Source organism: Diceros bicornis, chromosome 10, assembly GCF_020826845.1.
Source record: "Diceros bicornis minor isolate mBicDic1 chromosome 10, mDicBic1.mat.cur, whole genome shotgun sequence".
Lineage (NCBI taxonomy): Eukaryota > Metazoa > Chordata > Mammalia > Perissodactyla > Rhinocerotidae > Diceros > Diceros bicornis.
Window position 1 is genome coordinate 29,923,782 of NC_080749.1, and position 19,204 is coordinate 29,942,985.

Sequence of the window (19,204 nt, forward strand, 5' to 3'; positions counted from 1 at the left end):
CTACTATACTAAATTATGTTCTTCTCAAGAGAATGAATATTTTATTTTCTTGGCGTCTATAGGGCCTAACATATTACCTTCCATATAGTGGGGACTCAATGTTGGTTGACAGGAAACTTGTGATAAATGAGTTATTATAATGAAACAAATTCTATTAAATAAGGAGGGAAAACTTTTAGGATTGCTTCTCTTTGCTGTGAAGACACCTACTTAATTCGTGAAAAGTAGGAGGAAAAGATAGAAGACTGTAAATTCCTCTGTTTTTAATATGTCCTCTTTTATTTTGTTCCTATTGACAGATTTATCAGGGTCTTTTGCACATCACTGATTTACTTTCAAGTATGTAAACAAATTCTTATAGCTATACAGGCTCAGCGAAAAACTCCACATTTTAGTGTGAATGCTAGGAACTTTGAGGTACATGCTTATTTGAATAATCCAAACACAAACTAATGGGGTTTGAATGCATAAAAAAAAAAGGAAGAATGCAGCAAACTAAACCCTGGTAAGAGTTACTAGGGGGAAGGGAGGACCAGGAAGAAGACAACCATTTCAAGGTACAGAAGTTTATTGTTAACCTAACAACCAGTGGTAGTCCACAACCTCAAAATGCTTGTTCAAACTTGGGAGTTACCCTTGTCACTGAGAGACAAGGGTTACGTGTTTCTCAAAGTGTGGTCTATGGGTAGGGTGACCATACTATCTGTCATCCAAACCTAAACACTCAAGAGTTAAGGGGGCACTCTTAATATGTTTACTGTTAGTATTTAGGGTAATGCTGGGATGATCTAGTCAATCCAGAATGATTGTTACCCTGAGTAGACCACTGGTATTGGAATTATCTGGGGTCTTTATTTTAAAATGTGAATTCTGGGCTCTACTGTAGTCCACTGCACCAGACAGAATCTCTAAAACTGGGCTGGGACTCTGCGTTTTAGCAAGTATCCCAGATGGTACCAATGTACATTCATGTCGGGGAAGTTGGAGTTGAAGGAATAAGTCAAAAAAGAATGAACTAGAGTGAAGTGGTAAGTTATAAAACTTCACACTTGCCCAGGACAGTTTTACTCCTTATCACACCTGAACATGGTGGATTCATGATTCAATAAGATTTGCAAGATTTATGATACAAAATTTTAGAGTGGGGCCTTGAACCTACGTTTTTTTACATATGTTACAAATATGATCCATAAAACCAGGCTGAGGAAAGCCGAGAGCTCGAGCCTTCATATAAGCTGCAATGCTTCTGCCCTACACCATAAACACCTGGTAGTGACTTGCCCAAGAGAAAATACAGGAATGAAAAAGGTGGGATTTAAATAAACTGCTTTACTCTCACTCCCACTCCCACTCCCAATCTTAGAAGCCCCAAACAAGAACTATAAATTAAAAAGAGACGGGGGCGGGGGGTGGGGCGGCCCCATGGCTTAGTGGTTAAGTGCACACGCTCTGCTATTGGTGGCCCGGATTCGGATCCGGGCGCACACTGACGCACTGCTTCTCCGGCCATGCTGAGGCCGCGTCCCACGTACAGCAACTAGAAGGATGTGCAACTATGACATACAACTATCTACTGGGGCTTTGGGGAGAAAAAGGGAAAAAAAGGAGGAGGATTGGCAATAGATGTTAGCTTAGGGCTCAGCAAAAAGAGGAGGATTGGCATGGATGTTAGCTCAGGGCTAATCTTCCTCAAAGAAAAAAGAAAAGAGAGAGACGGGGGCCCGCCTGGTGGTGCTGCGGTTAAGTGTGTGCGCTCTGCTTTGGTGGCCCAGGGTTCTCAGGTTCGGATCCCTGGTGCAGACCAATGCACCACTTGTCAAGCCATGCTGTGGTAGTGTCCCATATAAAGTAGAGAAAGATGGGCATGGATGTTAGCCCAGGGCGAATCTTCCTTAGCAAAAAGAGGAGGATTGGCAACAGATGTTCGCTCAGGGCTAATCTTCCTCACACACACACACAAAAAGACAAAGCTCCTATCCTTAGAAAAATAAGAAAAAATATAAAGACTGTTAAAAGCAGGTATTTTAAGATTACATTTTTTTAACTGAAAATAAGTACTTAATTTTAAGATCACATTATTTTAACTTAAAATACATTCAAATAGATTCAAGGAAAATAGATCATTCTCAGAAAAATTTTTCAGAGCCTCTGACTATCACACCCATCTTTCACTACAGTGAATTCTAGCCTGTAAAAGGCAGTGTACAACGTCAACCAGAACCAAAGAAGAAATCATTTATATTCAACTTTTCCAAAACATGACTCTTTATTGTGGTTTTTCTGAAGAATGCTTATCTGCCAAGAAATGAGCAAGGGTAGGAACAACCAACTATAACAAGAAGAAGGTTGTTTTCTTAGCATCAATTGTGATATATGCAGATTTCTATATTTAAAATGAAAACATTAAAATTGTAGCTTAAATGTTTAAATATTATTTGATCTAAAATAAAAGAAAGAAATCGACCAATTGTAGTTTCTCAAAACCAAAAGGACTATTTTTCATCTAGAACAAAAAAGGCACCATTTGTTTGATATCATTTTGATGAATTATTAATTTTATCACAGCTAAGATGACAGCTAATATTAGAACATTGAATTATTAATTTTCAAATGTGCAATAAAAAAGCAGAATAAACATAAACTGAGATGTGTTTTACGTATGGGTTGCATTGCTTACATATTCTATTTAAGAAAAATATCAAAGGAAACAGAAGGAATTAAAAATCTTGTCAACACTTCTGATGAATTCTTTTACTCAGTACTTTCTATGCCACTTTAAAATATAGAGCACAAATAACATTATGTATTATCTGATCATAAATGTGATTATTGAACGCTAAAGATATACATTATCCATATCGCAAATCATCTGTGTAGTTCCAAGCAGGATAGTTAAATTACAAAGTGATAATAGGAATGAGAAACATCTGTGGTCTTAAAGGATTCGCCTCTAATCCTTCCAGGATTATTTTATTGAGAGATGAAAATTATTTCTTTAGAATAGCTTCAAGTAATTTTTTTTAGTCATATTTTTGTCACGACAATTATTCCTGTTACTTCTTGGACTAAAACTCAAAGAGGTCTCAGTTTTCCTGAAATGTACAGTGTTGTGGTAGTTTCGGTCCAAAAACAAGAACAGAGTCTATAGAGCTCTGTCGCACTAGTGGCCAATGGTGAGTGTCCTGTCAAATATCTCCTCATAAACATCCCCTGGACTCTTGAGCCTTCAAAGCCTTAACGCAATTCCTGACTGAGACAAAGTTTCCATAGTGCTGGTGTCATCAGCTCTCAAGCAGTGTGGAACAGAACCACTGCTCAGCAAAGGGAGAGTTAGAAGACATGGAGAAGTGGCTGTAAGTCAGACAGACTGACGGACATTTTTAGGGAGAAATTTCTTGTCAGAAGAAAGAAACCAGTTCATCCCAGAGTACACAAGGATTTAATCCAGATAATAGATGAATTTACACCCATTAAAATAATAAAATGTTTTTTGTTTTCTTTACAACGTCATTTACTATTTAGGCACATAGATCAGGGAGTACGAAAAAGAAGAGAGAGTTTCACAGTAGATAGACGTTTTTCTTTTCACTGAAGTAGGGTCCTAAGTAGAAAATGATGTGGCTTATAGCTCATCTAATTTAGATAAGAATGATTTTAGCCAGAAATGCTTTTGTGAGAATAATATTCAAAACAATAATGTTTAATCATTATTTTTTCACTCCACCATTCCCACGTATGCTCCCATGTAGGGTTCTGTGTCAGCTGCTAGCAGATTATTTTATTAATAAATTGTATTATTGTTTCTAATAATTAAAATGCATGCTTTACGTTCTCTAATACATCAAGGGACAAATTTACTAACAATCCAATTCACACATGAAACAAAAAGAACATAGTGTCTATGTTCTAGGCCCTCTCACTCTCGTCAACTCTATGTTCTAGGCCCTCTCACTCTCGGCAACTCGTAAAATAGATGTATCTATTTTTAAAAGATTAAATAACTTGCCCATATTGCATAACTGGTAAGATGCTGAGGTAGAATTCACTTGTGTATCTGTGTGAATTGAAATCTCTTTTTCAGATAATACATCTCCCTCTTGAAAATTAACAATGTTTGTTAAACTATTAAAATGTCTGAGAACTCTTAAATAATATTGTGTATGTTAACTCAGCATTTGGTTCACATATCAACTGAATCCTCACAACAGCCCTGGAGCTCTGTACTATTATTACCTCACGTTTACTTGAAAGGAGGCTGAGACAGGAGAGCTTTAAATAAATTGCTGGTAACTAATAGGGCTGGATTTTGAACTCAGGATGTCTGACTCTCTCAACTGTGGTGTTGTATTATGCTCATGTGATAGATTATATTCATAGGCATATATAACACAATATACTAAATAATAACATATAACAATAATTACAATAATAACATAATAATAGTAATATAATTACTGAAAATATTGAAAATTAGAGACAAAAGAGACTAGACTAACAGGATCTGTGGCTTCTGGATTCATCAGAAAGAAGAGATTTCAATTGCTTTCCTTAAACAGAAATGAGAATTGAGTCAACTCCCTTCTAGAATGTGGTGGGTTCTCTACTTTTCTCCCTCTTCATTTTCATTAATTGGTCTTCAGCCTCTCCACCTGGCCACTGGCAGGAGTTAACAAGGAGCCCCAGCACACAGTGTTCTAGACAGACCTGCAACCCTTCATAACTCTCACCCCTAATAGGCTTACCACTACTTTATGCCTTGAGACCATTGGGACTAATCTACTTGTGCTCTTTATTCATGTTTATGTCAGTCACCATAATAAGCCCAGGTCCTGATTCTCTCTAGTGTATTCCACATATGTCTGCATATCTGCCCCCTTCGCTATCATTCCTGATTCCTAAAGTCCTTCCACTGGGCGCTCTTTGACTCATGGCCAGTCTTCCATAACCCTTCTTATAGATCTATCCTCATCCTCTTTGAATGTTCCTTTCCCTTCATGTTATAAAGGAATTCCAGCTCTCTCCTGAGGGCATGCTCCTCTTCAGCCCTCTCAAGTTGTACCTAATTTCTCTCCCATACTCCTTCTATTGCTGGACATGAAGGTATGGCATATATTTTCCTCGCTCTACTACTAGACTATTTTCCCTGCCTCCTCCCAGAAAACACCCATCATTGAGTCTCAGTTCATCTGACTATCCCACTCAGTACTCCTCTAAGTTGCAGTCCTTTACAGATGTCCTGGGTCCCTCTCCCTCATTGCTTAAAGGTTTAATTTGCAAGCTTGCATCATTTTCTTCAACAATACTCCTAACATAATTCCTGAGGATTTCAATATCCACATAGTAGTAGATGATCCTTCTGATACCCTGGCCTCTCCATTCCTTGGCCTCCTCCCTTCCAGTGGTTTTGGCCTCTGCCTTTCCGCAGTCACCCACTCTCAAGGCCACATGCTAGACCTTGTCATTACTAATAACTCCTTCCATAATACCAATTTAAAGCCTTCACTTTTGCAGCACCATGTCCTAGCTTTACAGCAAGTTTCTCAATTCCAACACTTCTTCAAACACATTCAAACATCCCACCATGTTTTCACTTTTCTTTACTACTCTGAGTCCTCACTTATTATCTTATCCAGCTTAATTGCATAGCCCATTATCATAATCGCTCCCTTATACACACCCTCACTTCTCTTACCCTTTTCTCTCCTCACGGCACTTAATTGGCAAAGCCTCAACCTTAGCTAAACTCAAGTGAGCCATTAATGTTGTCAGACAGTGACACTAGTATTTTCCCCCTAATGCTTTCATTCTCTCACATTCCTAAATGACTATGTATGACCTTCTCCTTTTTGCTCAACTTCTAACAACTCATCCTCCATCATCACTTACATGTAACGATCTCGCTTCCTATTTCAGTGTGAAAACTGAAGCAATAGAAGAGAACTTCCGGGGACTCCCTCTGCCATGTTTATTCATCCATCCACCACCATCTAACTCAAACTTTCCTCTTCTTTCTATGAATGAACTTTCTGTCTTCCTTTGCTTGTGCATTAGATCTCATATTGTCTGGTATAATGAAAGTTCTCACTCTAGCAATTCTCTCCTCGCTCTTTTCAATCATGAACTTTTCCTCTCCATTCTGCAAAGTTTCTAACAACACACAAACATGTACTTATTTGCCTCACACTTTACATAAAAACAAATGCTTCTTTTTATTTTGCCTTCCAACTACTAGTTCCTTTCTTTATTTTTCTTTATAGGAAAACTCATCAAAAGAGTTGTCTATATTCAGTCTTTCTAGTGTTTCTCCTTTTCTTTTGAACCCACTCCAATCAGGCTTTTACACCTGCCATTATTCCAGAACTGGACATCAATGATCTTCACATAGCTAAACCTGGCAATTAGTTACTAGACCTCATTTTGTTGAGCCTATAGTGACAATAGACATGATTGATTATGATATTTTCCTTGAAAACTTTATTCACTCGACTTCCAGAACATCACATCTCCTAGTTTTTCTCCTACCTTAATAGTTGTTTTTCTTCTGTTTACTATGGTGATTCTTCATCTTCTCCTAGACTTCTTTTTGAACCTCTGTTTGTCTCCATCCATACTTTCCAGTGACTTTCTCTCAAGACTTATGGCTTCTAATTCTATGAATAGGCTATATATCACCAAATGTTTACGTCTATCCAAGACCTGTCCCATGTTTTACAGACTCGTAAGTCCAACTACACAGTGGTTATCTGTTCTTAAATATCTAATAGGCAAATCAAATTTAACATGCCAAAATAGTATTCATCATCGTCTCCCAGAAGCCTTCTATACTTTTGTTCATCTCTATTAAGGGCATTTAGTGTCTCGTATTGCCTAGGCCAAAAATCTTGAAGTCAATTTTGATTCTTCCCCTTTTTTGCTCACTCCATATCTAATCCATTAACATATCCTATTAGTGCTATATTTAAAATATATCCAGATTACAGCCATTGCCATTCTTAAGTTTCTAGTCTGATCCCTACCTGTTCTCACATATATTATTGCAATAGCCTCCAAAATGGTTTTCCTGCCTTTGTTCTTGTTTTCTATGGTAGAAATGGCTAGGTTTCTGTGTATGTTTTACTTGAAGGTGGATGTCCAATCAAGGACATCCCAAGGACTAAATTTCCCAACCCCCTAGCATATAGGTGGAGCCATGTAGATAATTCTAGCCAATGGAAGACAACTGGTTGGGTCACATTTCTGGGCTGAGGTTGTTAATAATGCAGTACTTATTTCTCATGCTCTCTTCCCCTTCCCCAGAAACCATGGAGACCTGTTGTGAAAGATCATTGCATCACAAGATGGAAAGAGTATGGATCCATGTGTCACTAATTAGAAAAGAGTGAGCCAAGAGAGCTACCCACTCAGAACATCAACATTGGATTTTGTATGAACAATAAATATTTTATTAAGCCTCTGAGATCTGGGGGTTGTTTGTTACAACATTTATACTATCTAACTGACACATTTCCCTAGAGCCTATTCTCCACCAAGCTGTCAGAGTGATCTCGTTAAACATAGGTCAAATGACATCATTCTTTGCTCGCTCACTTTACTCCAGTCACACAGGCCTCCTAGCTGTTCTTGGAGTGCACTAACCACTATTCCACTACATGCCTTTCGACATGCTCTTTCCTGTGCCTAGAGTGTTCTGCCCCTAATTCTTGTATGCTTGCTCCCTCTTCTCTTGTCACCTTCTTAGTGACCCTTTCCTTGACCAACTTATTTAAAATAAAATCTGACTTTGACTTCGATATCTTATATTGCCCTTCTTGTTTGAATTTTTTCCAGAAGACTTATTACTATCTCACACTCAATATATTATTTGTTTCATGTTTTGTCTGTTCGAATCATAGCACCTAGAAAAGTGTCTAGAACATTGTAGGAACCCAGTAAATGTTTGTTAAGTGAAAGAATTGATTCAACAAATTCATTACATTTTCATCTATTCAAGCATTTGACATTTATTGAGTTCAATACATGTGGAGTTCTCTGGCCTAAAAAACCCTAACCCACTCACATATACAAACCCCATCCTTTGTTTCTCCTCACCTTTTAGGTGTCAATTTAGATATCACTTCCTAAAGTCATAACCCCAATTTTCCTCCTTTGATGCCTCTCTTCCATTATCTAACATGCTCTGCTCATCTGTTATCACAGAAGTTTTCATATATTATACAATGACCTATCTATTTGTATTCCCAACTATATTTACTTTCCATAAGAGTGGGGATCATGATGTTGTTGCTCAGTTTTGCCTCTCTACCATCTATCACAGTTTATGGTTCATAAAGGAATAACTCATTAAACTTTCTTGAGTTCACAGATTTATTTATTTATTTTTTTGCTGAGGAAGATTTGCCCCGAGCTAACATCTGTTGCCAATCTTCTTCTTTTTTTTTCTTTTTTGCTTGAGGAAGATTAGCCCTGAGCTAACATCTGTGCCTGTCTTCCTCTATTTTGTATGTGGTTCACTGCTGCAGCATGGCTGTCAAGTGGTGTAGGTCCACACCTGGGATGCAAACCTGTGAACCTGTGCCACCGAAGCAGAGGGTGCTGAACTTAACCTCTACACCACCGGGTCGGCCCCTTGAGTTCACAGATTTAAAGTAACACTATTGCTTTGGATTTGGAAATTTAGAGATTTCTGGTAATTATACGGATGAAGGTTTTATGGTATGAGTAGTAGAAGGAAGAAGCCAGAAGATTGAAGGGTAAATTTTTAGAGAAGAGTGGAAGTTGTTCTCTTTAAGTTTATATGGCGTGAGGCATGAATCAAGGATGAATTTCTAGTACTAAGTGTTTATAGTGAGGCAAGGAGGGTGTGGGCCAAGAGCTTGGGGAGAGATGATATTCTCATTTTCTGTCTGAATACTCAAAAGAACCCTAAATACACGTGTCTATAGTTCTTAAAGACAAGTTGAACCTATACCAAGCCCCTGGAAACTATTATCCTGGTACTTCTTACTTCGAAAACTGAGTTGGCTATCCATAGATTGGTTCATGTAGCTGTTCAAAATATTTTTCAGCTAATATTCACTCCCTCCTTATCCTCACACCCCTCTTAGTTCCATGGGTAGACAGAATGTACTTCCCTACTCCTTAACTCGTTTTGACAAATTGGATATTAGAGGACGACATGGCGTGGTCCTCGAAATAAGTTTGCATTGTCAGGCTTGTGTTCTCACTCTCCTCCATTTCAGTATGAAAAAACATGCCTCAAATATGTATTACTGTAGGTCCAAAGAAGATGAGAGACATGTGGAGTAGATCTGAACCCAACCCACATATTGGAGCCAAGTCCAAATGAGCCTAGCCAAGATCAGCCCACCTTTAGAGACGTGCAGATTATGACTGAGCAATGTCACTGACTGGGGTGGTTTTAATACACAATCATTGTGAAAAGAGCTGATAGAGAAACTGTACTTATCACTTCTTTCCTTCTCAAAAATTTTGGAAAGAATTGGGACCAGGCCAGGGAATAAGTTTTACTTCTATATTCCTAATGAAAATACTAGAGGTTTTACTGTCCTTAATGCTAAATCACTGAGGAATGGGAAAAGTTGAAATAAATCACCTATTAATTTTTTAATTTTTGTAAAAGCCTCTTAGACATCCCTTCTGTGAAACTGTTGCAATCTACACGTACATTAAAATGGCCAATGAGGCTTCCACTTCAAATACAAAATCAAATTTTTCCAGTTGTGACCAAAACCTACATGTATCGTTTGGAACTGGGAATCAACTGAGTGAAAACACTCAGTTGGAGCCTGTAAACGTTGTCAGTTCCTGAAGCTGCTGGCTGCACTCTGGGAGCCCAGGAATGTTTCAGGATAACAGCTAACTGCATGGAAAATGGAAAGGTAAAGACTAAACTTCTCTCAAACATCATGAAGTATCTGTAAGGGCAATCTATCATTTATTTCGTCAAACACACTCAGTACGTTTTTGCAGCCGAGGTACCTTTGGCCACGCAAAGCAGGATGTTATTCTCTTGTATCTACTGCCAGAGGGACAGGAAGAACAACAGCCTTAAAGGAAGTGTAAACATCTTTCATTTCGCTAAATGGAGTGTGAACTAGATTTGCTATATTAAAGAAGGAGCCAAAATAGACACACATACACACATGCATGCATGCACACAAACACAAACCATCTTCTGGCTCTCTCTTGTGAGTTGCTGAGAATTCAGAAGACCTAAATTCACAATTCTATCGGGTTGTCTTTTTATACTGTATAAAGCATACCTCATTGGAATTTACTTTTGCTGTGTGATTATTGTATTTTAAACTAGCAAACATTTTTATAGCTCTTGCTATATGCGAGACAGTGTTCTAAGCATTTTATTAATATTAATTCACGTTATTTTCAAAATAACCCTATAAAGGGAATAATTTCATTATCCTTATATGACCCATGGTGTAACTGTGGTACAGAGAACTTAAGTGATTTGCCCAACATTAGACAGTAAATGGTGGAAATGAAATTTGATTCCAGCAAAAAACAGAACATCTTTTGCACATTATGTCAATGCAAAAATAGGGCAAGCTGCAGTTTGTAAAATGTGATTTATTTACGAATTATGATTTCAGATCTCACTGTGCATACAACTTAGTAACAACAAAAACAATTAAAAGGCTAGGGATTCCTTATCTATCTACTCATTGATTATTCAGTTTTATTTAACTCTAATTATGAAAACCATTTAACTTTTACTGTGCATATCTTAGTTAACAAATAGTACTGTGCATTCATCACATACATAGAGAAAGCCTCATTGAGGTATTAAGATGGGTAAGGGGGAAATGCCGTCCAAATTAAGAAAACCAAATTATACAATGGTTATTATTAAAACAGATCAATTTTTTCAAGTTCTATAAAGTCATAGGAAAGAGGAGAAAATAAGATAAATTCAGCTAGGTGTTTGCAATAACTACTACTATCTTCAAGTCATTGTTGGAAGTTTAGCTCTATCTAAAGAGTAGATGAGTATCCTGTAAGAAATATAATTTTTATAGGTGGTTGAGCATTCTGTATCTCAGATGTTTTAATTACTTGTGTCACATGACGTGAAGTTCACAGATAGAGTTACATGGGTTTGGGTGTTCCAGAGTGTTTACATCTCTTAGATCTGATCTCTTATGCCATGCTGGATGAGTAGAGAGCTACTGTAATGCCATGATTTGAGTAATGTCAAAAAGCAAGAATCACTAAGATTTCTTGAATACTCTTTTGTGCTGAGCACTGTTCCCAGCATGTTCCCTATATTCTCTCAGTCAATCTTTACAACTGCCCAACAGGGTAAATGCTGCTGTTCTTGCTCTCATTTTACAGATGAGGAAGTTGAGGCCACATGGAGGTTAACATGATCCTATAGTTAGTAAAGATACATAGCCAGGCAGTCTTGTTCCAGAAGCTGTGTTCTTAAAATCATGCTATCTCTTTTCCCAAGCTTTTCCTTCTCTGCTCCTTGCCAGAGGGACTGCATTTTTCAGTGTCGTTGCTTTAAAAATATGGCAAAAAGGCATCTCTTGAATGCAAATATTTCAGGAGAGAGAAGGATGTGTGAAAAGTATGAAATTCTATAGTGGAGGATTGACTTGGAAGAAGTCAACCTGGGCTGCCAGAATGATGCATCAAGGCAGCAAAATCAAATGAGAAGAATTGATAAAGGCAACTTTCCTTATCCCATAATTACTTCCACGGTTGGCCTTAACAGCTATTGAAATCTTTTCAGGCAACAGGGTTTGGCCTTCTCAGGCCCTGTGGCACAATCTTCAGTTAGCATTGCGGTTGGTTGCAGCTCCCTTTCTATCACCAACTGGGCATAGATTGGAGTTTTCAGCAGCAAGAATATTGGTGGTATCTGTGGAGAATCCAGGGACCTATCAGCCAATGGAGCAGGATCTTCACCTGACGCCACTCTCCCCCACTAGGATCACACATTCTTTATGATTACATTTGCCTGATTTCCAACTATATGTGAGCAACCTCGTCCCTGTGGAAATGAAGCATTGCTTTGAACACGTAATTACTTAACTGGTCCAGACGCCTTTCAAAGAATCACACAGCCTCTTTCTGCTATGTCACCTCTTCCCACAGTTTAGCAGCTACCAGGAAACCAATCTTCCTCCACACTAACCACTTCAAAACATGGTCCACTTCATACTTAAAGTTTTGAGCATTTCTACTTCTTAGCAAATATTATTGTCTTGTCTCACCTACCACATTATTTCCCTTGGAAAAGAGACCACATAGGATGTCATCTAGGTTCTCCAAGGATAGCTGGACCTGCATCACAGGGAACAGCTATATGGGTTGTCCTATTTTTCTGGCTCCTGAAAAATTGTTCCCATTTTACAGATGAGAAAGTTGAGGCCACTGAGGTCCACCATCTTCCCATCTTCCCTGCCTCCCCTGTTCCTTTATTTGGGTCCCCAAGTACCTCGACCGCCAAGCCCACACAGGCTATGACAGGCTTTACTTCTATCACTAACTGGAAACATAAAGAAAACCTACAGTGAAGGAAATCTTTTCAAGTTGAACTTCTGTCAAGCAATTGGAGGAGCATGTGGTTTTTGTGGTGAGACTTGTCAGAGTTGTGGAAGCGGCTGAGTGTCGTGAGTGGTAAATGACTGGTGCTGTGCTCTCAGCGCTGTGTGAACGGTGTTCCGCTCGTTACTCATAAGTTTCTAGCTCTTCTGAAGCTTAAAAAAAAGTCCCCCAGTTTTTCACACAACAATATCACAAGCTACTTTTTATTAGAAAAAATGTATTGTTATGTATGGAATAAAAATTGCCATGTGCTGCTATTAAAAACTAGTTTTCTTTTTTTTTTAATATTTATTTATTGTGTGTGTGTGTGTGTGTGCACGAGGAAGATCAGCCCTGAGCTAACATTCATGCCAATCCTCCTCTTTTTGCTGAGGAAGACTGGCCCTGAGCTAACATCCGTGCCGATCTTCCTCCACTCTATATGGGCCACCGCCACAGCATGGCCTGACAAGCGGTGTGTGGGTGCGCGCCCGGGATCCGAACCTGGGCAGCCAGCAGTGGAGTGCACGTACTTAACCACTACACCATGGGTACGGCCCCTAAAAACTAGTTATCTGATGGAAATTATTTGAAGAAAAACTCATTTTTTTGACCAGCACAGGACTTTTTGGTAGAGGACCTTAGTGCAATTATCCTTTCTCTTATAGGTTAATTCAATAAATATGGCCCAGGTTGTGTGCTAGTGGCTTAGGATACATGTTGGTTTATCATCTAACTGGGGACAGAAAAAATAAACAATTATATATCTGTGTTCTCTGATGACGAGGTTAAACCACACATGACAAGCAGGCAAAGGAGAAAACCTGTGTGAGAGAGTCTGGAAAATTAGAACATCTAAAAGAAATTCAATATGGCTAGAGCAAAGTGGGAGAGTGACAAGCGATGACATAATCTGAGAGAGGGGAAGGAGTGAGCATGCGCTGGGGACATTTTCCTGGTCAATGTGAAATTAATGTTAGGTTTTAAACAGTGGTATGACATGATCAGAACTCTATTTACCTTTAAAGGATTATACTAGTTTCAGGAAGGAGATAAGTAGGAGTATCAAGGAGAAAGAGATAGTGGCTTTGACTAGGTTGGTGACAGGGGACAGAGAGAGAATTGTATGGAAAGAATAGGACAATTGGACAGAATTGACACTGTTCAGAAGGTTAAATCTTTTCAATGTAACAGATCCACGTTCTCATGATCTGAGCAAACACACTTCACCGGTTTCAGCTAAAACCAGTCTGTCCCTCCACTCATGCTCCAACCATGATGACATTCTTTCAGTTCCTAAACCTTAAAAGCTTCTTGCTACTCTTGGTCTTTTTCATATACATCCCCTCTGCCTAGAATGCCCTCTCTACCCCTGGCCCTCTAGTTTAAGGTCTTCCCTCCAGGAAGCTTGTCCTGTGTCCCTAATCTAGATTAGATATTCCCAGTGCACACTGAATTTTTGTGTGTGTCAGTCACTCTTGAGTACTCTGGTATGGGGAGGGATAGTCTCTCTTCCATTACAGTAGAGACCTCGTCTACCTTGCTCTTGACCATGTTTCCAGTGCCAGGACACTGTCTATCCAAAGTAGGCACTCAATATATGTTTGTTAAATAAATAAGCAGACTCAGATGGTGAGTCTTTATTAAGTCAATCTTAATAAATATGCTCACCATAGTAAAATCAGTGGCCAAAATATGTAGGCTCCTTAGATTACTGCTGGAAATGGATGCTCGATGATGACTATCTCCTGCTTATGGGTGATGATCATGAGCTTTAAATTGGTAGCACAGGTAACTTGGTCTTCCGTGGTTCTCAATCCTGGCTGCAGAGGTGAATAACTTGGGGGAGATTTTAAGAGTACTGATGTCCAGGTCTCCTCCCAGAGCAACTGAATCCTAATCTCTAGAGGTGGAGGTAGGCACTGGTATTTTTAGGTGATCATGATGATTTCAATGTGCATGAGAGATTACTACTGTGTAATGTTTACTCAGCTATATCTGAGAAAATATAGACGTACGGAGCCAAATACATTGTAACCTACTAAGATCACAGAACCAGGGACTGCATCATTACCAACTTTGCAATTTATTTGTTCAACCTCCCTCAAACATTTACTGGGAACCTATCATGTACCATTACTACATTAGGTAATAGAGATGGAGACATTTTCAGGACTGAGAGTGACTAGAAGTACTATTTATTTCCTACCTGTGATAAGAAAACATAGTGGCTACCAGATCCATAAAATGACTGACGTGTGTATGCGAAACCATTTCAGTTATCAATATTTTCACTGACTTGACTTTGAAAGCTCTTGTTTTTATGTTTTATCTTCTGAGCCAGTTATGCTCATGTTTATTTTTTCTGCTTACAAGTGCTTTTGCCATATTTCCACGAAGTATATGATCTTTTTAAATGTTATTACATTAGACATAGTCATAAAAGTAAAGAATGTCTATTAAGATTCATCAGTCTGCTCCTGTGACTTTTTTCCTTATTCAAATTATAATGGAGGTTACAAATGGATTACTGAGAACAGTTGTTACTTTATAGGAGAAAAAGTACCTTATACTTGTGCACAGAAATTGTGTTTATTAGAATATGGAGAGCGAGAAACGTTGAGTCCACTTTTGGTGTTTGCTGACCAACCAGAACTCTTCTACTCTCTAGTGCTAATTTCTGCTCAAATACGAGGAATCAAGAGCTGTACCAACGCACTTGGTTTATAACTCCTGGTTACTTTGTACGTGGATCTCAGGATGCATAGCAAAAAATAGCAAGTCCTTACAAGGAGATTTCTTTCTGTGTAAATTTGACCAAATTATGTGTCAGTGAGAGGCATGCACCATGACTCTGCTTCAAGCTCTCAGGCCTACCCTTGGGTTTCCTTGATGTTTTCCAGTTGTAACTGATTTGCAAACATCATTACCAATAAAACTATTTACCATCATTTTGGGGGCCCTTCCAGCGCTGCTATGCTGAATCAAGAAGCACTGCCTCACCCTTCAATGTCATTTGCTTATGATTTCATCCAACTGGAGAAAGTCTCAGACTTGCTTCCATTCAGAACCCTTGTCTCATCCCTTCATTTCATTTTTGTTTCTTTTGGTAGTGTGTGAATTCTCTGCATGGGATAGGATCGAAAGATGATCGTAGTTATAAAAATTATAGGCACCATTTTTCCATTTTTTAGGACTTTCGGCAAATTTCTTCCAAATTCCAGAGAATTGTCTTGACCAATAAGTGTTTTCTAAATGTTTTAAGTTTTCACAGTCCATCTCCTTTTTTCTCTGTGTAAGTTATTAGTAAGAGCTCTAATATAAGAAGTGCAGAAATGATAACTATGATAACTCAATTAAATAAAAAAATTCGTTCAACCAAATAAATTTTCATTTAAAAATCACATTAAAAAAAGAAGGTAAAAAAAATCACAATGTTAAAATGGGAATGCAGAGAAAAGAATCAGGACTTAGAAGCTATACAGACCAAGGACTGAATCCAGTCTCTGCCAATTACCATATCCGAAGCTTTAGGCAAATTATCCCAACTTTTCTTCCTGAACCTCAGTTTATTCATCTCTAAGAAAAAATTAGTGACTCATGTTTAATCATAACAAAATTCATATGTATTTTTTAAAATATGAAAAATTACAAGTACAGGGAAAAATTGCTCTGTAATTGTTTAGGTAGATCTATTTTCCTATGGCTGTGATAAAATAATCCAAGTAAGGCAAGAGAATATGTATGACATAGAGGTGTGTCATATGTATGACATTCAAAAAATATTTAATGAACCATTTCTATGTATAAGACACTCTTCTTAAAAACTAGGGATATAACAGTGCCAGACGTGATCCCTGACTCATGGATCTTAAATTAATATTGGAAAGAAATCTATAAAATTCTGTATCCTATCAGCTTCAATTTCAGCTATTAGCTTTTCTTTGTACCGTCTTTTTCAAGTCAAGATCAAACGGAGGAGCAGAGCAGCTGCAGTGCACCTTTCCTCTGAGTTTCTATCACTGTTCAACATAATAATCTCTACCCACTTTTCAGGAGAATTTTGAACATTAAAAAGACAATGTCTATGAGATGAACTCCTCTGAGAAAGTCGAATATAACTGTAAGAAATTATAATTTATTGCTTCTCCAATGTTATATGATATAAGGTATTCAAGTGGATCTGTGCTATTAATAAAAAAGTAAAGCTTTACAGTAAAAGAAAGTTAAAACGGGGAAATGTTTGGAATTTTTCATTACTTAATCTGGATATTCTGTCTAATTTTTAGAAGCTATTCTGGCTTCATGAGGTACTTTGTCAATTAAATTAGATGCAGGTTCTACAAAGAGGGAATGAACTTTGAGATGCAAGTTGAGGCTCTTATGAGGCAAAAGAACAGAGAAAAGTATTTTGAGCTGTTCAGATATATTAGGTTGAACTGTATGTAATTATTGAGGCAATCATTTTTGTCCTACTAAACAGGCAATTTCATATGATTCGCTGTAGTTTGTACTTAAAAATTGCCTTGATTTAACTTTTTATTAATTGAGAAAAATATTGAGCCGAACTGATACTGCATCATGGAGAATTTGTATTAGTTGTAAGAAATAACCAACTTATGGTTCTTTTATTAATTGGTATAGTTTATCAAAAAGTATTGTGAAAATATCAATTTCTGAAAGATGTGACCTATTGGATAGATCTTCAGTTGACATTTTCATGAATTTCATTCTACCTTTAAGTGTAATATCTGGAAAGCCTAAACCAAAGACAGGAGGTGTTCATAGAATAAGAAACTTTACCAATTATCCTCTGAAATCACTGACAGAAGTGAAAATCCCTTTAAAATATTTATGAAACCAAGTCCAATGATTGGGAAAAGTCCACAGTTGAAATTCTTATCATATCTAAACTTAGTGACCAAAAACAGTAGACAACCTAATTTCAAGAGATTTCCCGCATCAGAGGCAGAGTCAAAATTGCATAGGTCAGAATTCCAAATAGCACACTTATATTCCACTGCTATGCATATTTTAAAACAACAGTGACCCAGGAGCATGTAATAAGTAATCCAGAAGATTATTCAGATCATTAGCAAGAGGTCGCAACATTTTGATGAGACCATTGCCAAGAATAGGGACGTAGGGACATAATCTTTGATTCTTCTGGGATGCCTCATAGAGAAGGTAGATTAAGAGGTAAAAAGATTTTCCTAGAAAAGAAAACAAATGAGAATTGCTCCTGCTACATTATGTAAACACAATAGTGTAAATGTGTTCTTATAAGAAAATGAATTATGCAATGATTCCAAATACAGCATGAAAATAAGGTATATATTAACTACTGAATAAAAGAAAAGGAAGAGTGATGAAGAAATGCATATCTTTGGCTTATATTTTATAAAAGAAAAGACACTTAAACTCTAAAGCTAAGAGGTAGTGTCAGGAGTTGGAGTAATTTCTTTCATAATGAATGATCATTAAGCAAGTTGCAACAACATTTCTTTATACTCCCTTTAAGTTATAGTCATCAAAAAATGGTCCTCATTAATTCATTCAACTGTTAACTAACACTTATCAAAATTAACTTAAAAAAAATTCTTTCATGTTGTCTTCACAACAGCCATCGAGGACAGGAACAAATATTATGATTTTATAGAAAAGACAACCAAGAATTAAATAATTTTCCCGCAGTTGACAGACTGCAAATAGCAAAGTGAAATATTCACATCTTTGTACTTCAACATCAAGTCTGGTGGTTGTTCCTGTCTTTCACATTCCATTTCCATATTTCACAGCATTTGCTATTGTAAGTACTTGGACATCAGAGATGTTCTTTTTTGTTATTCGATCTCTATTTAAAATCTTCCATTACAAGAAACAAAATAAAAATTGCTGCATCATTCTTAATCTACCACCACATAGTAAAATCACTATCTTCTCATTGCCTCTCTTTGTCCCTACTATATATGATCATTATTTTAAGATCATACCATTAAACTCCTGATTTGAGTTGTCACAATAGAGGAATCTTCTGTTATTCTCTGTCTTCTCCTGTTGTTTTGGCCATTTTAGAACATTTTATAGTAAGTGGAAGGCCTTAAATGTCTGTACAGCATCCTTCAAATTTCAGTCCACATTGTGCATATTCAATTCTTGGTACCAGGTTTTAAAGAGGAAAGGATAAGGGTAACCAAACTCTGTCTTGAATAAGATATATAAGCTATTTAGAGAGCCAAGAACAATGTCATGTGAAATTTATTATTATAGCCCGTAGAACACCTAGGGTGACTTACCATTGGGAGGTGAATAGGATCTTGGTCTCTATGCCAAATTCTGAGGAGTTCAATGGCAACCCCCCAAGTTCTGCAAATTCCCAGGGCCTTTGGTTCTCATGATCCCCTTTGGATTGATTCCAGCTGTTGAAACTGTAAACTCTTGTTTCCACACACATGTCAATTCCCATGGCTTATTTCCATTCTCTATTAGATGCTGAAATCTAGATATGAGACTCAGCTCCTTTTGCTTGATTTTCCTTTGTACTATTAACAGAGAGCATTTGTATATGGAGGGGTCTTTATTAAAGGTTTGGGGAGATGATGGAGAGAGAATAAAAATGCAAAGAATTTTTAAA